Genomic DNA, 3,706 nt, shown 5'->3' on the forward strand with positions numbered 1-3,706 from the left:
CCAACATCATTGCATGTTGTATGGAAATGTTGGGTGCTTTCAGTTGGAAGATATATAGAAAATAATAATGCAACAACAGTGAAAATCCCCATCTTACTAGTAACTGTTCTTTACTACAAATAGTGTTCAGTATTTGTAACAAGCTAACTTCACGTTCTCACAAGTGCTGGGCCTTTTGTACATCATATAGTTGATACTGACCCATCTGTGTTGTTTAACTGTGCAATTAATGTTCAAAAACTGCGAAACTTGAGAAAACACGTGGACATATTTTTTATTACTCTTAGTTATCACCAAACCATCCCATAAATATTGCTCTTAATATATAACCTACCACAGTTTGCAGAATGTCTAATGAGTACCATATGTTGTGTTACACCAAACGAATAGAATATCCGTAAAGCACGTTTCATAATCAGAATTACTGTCAGCCAGATGATGGTTAGAGATACTGTTTGTGCTTATTTTGTAAAAACATGAATTGAAATTAATATAATGCATATATATATATATAATTCGCTGGAAGTCAGGACCATAAGATTTGGATATATATATATATTGTACAAAAAATGCTATATCTTGTCTCGTAGTGGATATGAAATATATAATCTAAAGTGGTATATTTTGTTATAATATCGAGTTGTAATAAATTATATTGTCAACCTGAAAGAACAGATTAGGAAGTTTTTGTCGTCAGTTTTACCGTAAACTTACTTAAAACGAGCCGAAACTCAATCTACCCTTCGAAAGTGGTTACGATGTATTCGATGCAACCAAGAATAACCCACAGCTAAATGATACAACTTGTTTTGTATTTCAACCTGTGATATAAAGTATTTCTCAAACTATTAAAAACTTCAAAATTTAGGCACAGCAAAAAGTTGTGTTTATTTGAAAAAATAATAATATTAAAATAAAGTTAACTTGACAGTACAATGTATTATCTATGTATTGTACGATGTTTTTCAAATGAAATGTAGAATGTAGTCATCGATACTAAACAAACAAAATAAAAAAAACATTTTTCGTAACGTATCTAGTTAATATATCCATAATAGATATGTATTTTCACAGAAACTATTTAATCATTAAGTTTATTAAAATAAACAAATAAATTAGTTCTGAAACGTATTTGAATGTTAGCACATTTATAAATACGTGCAATGCCGGACAGTTTATAATGTATATTTCCTGTTTTCGTTTATACGTAGATGAACTTATGATGTACAAGAAACTGTGGTTGTGCTTTAAAGCAACTGGTTATAAAAATGCTATTACTCAAAATTATCTTACATATGTTTGCAATATTTTAGTACAGGTTACAGTAATTCCAAATTGTCACAATGGACGATCTGCACAATGTTACACAATGGGCTATCTGCACAATGCTACACAATGGGCTATTTGCTCTCTTTTTATCCCGGAGAATCGAACCCTGGATTTTAATGTTGTAATTCCGTAAAATTATCACTGAATATATATATAACTATATAACATACATTAGTCATGTTTATGTAATTGTAATTCTTAATAGCCATTAATTACTTTCATAATACATTTGGAAAACTAAAGTAGAGGGAAAGCAACTAGTCAACAGAATCCAACACAAACATTTGTGTTTCTGTTGTCTAATCGAATACCAGGATTTGACTATCACTCTTATAACGCATCTACAGCACCAAAAGAAGCTGAGCACATTTTTAAGGAACGAAGTAAGATCCTTTTAATCCACAGTATGTCACGCCAACCACTGGACCACGCCCACACCTGTACAAAATGTTAAAGAATGAAATTGCTAACAATCAGAATAACATACCTGTCTTAGCTTTGTAAGTGTATGATACAATAGATAGGTGTTAATTGGACTGGGTGAGAAGTGTCATGGTTAAACGGATAGTTAGTCATCTACGATACATTATTAATGGATTAATGGCGAATAAGTAAAAATATGTGTATCTGTAAGTCATAAATAGGTTGGCGAGTGATAGACGATGGATCAGTGAGGATGTGATGTGTCAAAAAGGGTTTTGCTGACTGTTATATGAGGTTACCTGTATGTGTTATCAATTAACTTGATGCAAGAGCCTTGTTTTACCTTTGTTTTTCTCGTGTGTTGTCTTTGCCCCGTTATTTTAGTGTCATTTAGTTTTATTGTATAATCTTCTCTGGCATGAAGTATTATAGTAGACAGTTTAGTATGGCGGAGCCGTGCGTGTTTACTACGGTCCTCAATTCTCAATATTATTGTTCTTTTTGTTTCTCAAATTTATTGAAGTCCATTTTCGCAAAGAATTTTGTTAGTGTTTGTTTGTTTGAATTTCGTGCAAAGCTACACGAGGGCTATCTGCGCTGGCAGTCCCTAATTTAGCAATGTAAGACTAGAGGTAAGGCAGCTAGTCATCACCACCCACCGTCAACTCTTGGGCTACTCTTTTACCAACGAATGGTGGGATTGACCGTCACAATATAACGCCCCCACGGCTGAAAGGGCGAACATGTTTGGTGGGACGGGGATTCGAACCCATGACCCGCAGATTGCGAATCGAGCGCCCTAACCACCTGGCCATACCCAGGATTTTGTAAATGGTGTATTTGCTCTACACTAGGTCTTGAGGTTATTTGGAGGGCGTTAACTGCGATGGGTCGTATTCTATTGCGGCTTCTATTTTCTTTTTATACAGTATTTCTGAGAAAGGCCTTTGACACAGGGGAATATGACTGTGTCTATAACTTTTTTCTTGTTTCTTCTTAGTGTTTTGATCTGGTATGGCCTGGTGATTAGGACGTTCGCCTCCTAATTTGCAGGTGACAGGTTCAAATCCCTGTTACCGAACATGCTCGCCCTTTCAGCCGTGGGGGCGTTATACTATGATGGTCAAACCCACTATTCGTTGATAAAAATAAGTAGTCCAAGAGTTGGAATGAGCGACTTTCTTTATTTCTATTGCGAATTGTACATAAAGTTAGAAGTTCTACTATAGCGAAGTTTGTCAGTTAGACATATAAGCTTATAACATAATTCTAATTCCAGAAGTGATTGTGACCTTTACCGACTGTATTACAAGCAGGGATTAACCATAAATTAACCTTATCAGCCGTGAGGATCTCTCAGTATTGTAACCATAAGGTAATCCTGACAATAAGCTTATGAATTTTGTGACTATGACACGATCTCAGTGATAGTGCGCGTCTGTACACGTTGTACCAATGACGTAATTCTAATAGAGTACCTATGCATGTTGCAATCATAAGAAAATCTTATTACACTCGTTAGTTTCATTGATAGCTGTCTTCAGTACAAACTAGAGAATATATCAAATACAAATATTATATATTCGAGTTTTAGACATGAATAAAATAAATCTCGTTATTCTATGCTTTTCATTTTGTTTTTTAATATCAAAATTTCCTCAAACTTTTCGTAATAACGTGACAGTTAAATGTTATTTACTTCTTTCACCTTTTTTACTATACAAACACAAAACGTAGGTACTACTGTTCATATCTTCATAATTGCAAATTTAACAACTAAATCTAACTCGATCAACGAAATTTGCCTTTTTAATAATTAAGAGTAGAAATTTTGTGATGGGGGGTCGGGGAAAAATAGAGGACCCCTGGGCGAAAGTTGGACCAAAAAGTGGGGAACATCCTCTCCTGTGTCCAGTCCTAATGCTCTATTAGGAATATTTTAAATGTTACATTA

The sequence above is a fragment of the Limulus polyphemus genome, unplaced genomic scaffold (genome assembly GCF_000517525.1).
Source record: "Limulus polyphemus unplaced genomic scaffold, Limulus_polyphemus-2.1.2 Scaffold171, whole genome shotgun sequence".
Lineage (NCBI taxonomy): Eukaryota > Metazoa > Arthropoda > Merostomata > Xiphosura > Limulidae > Limulus > Limulus polyphemus.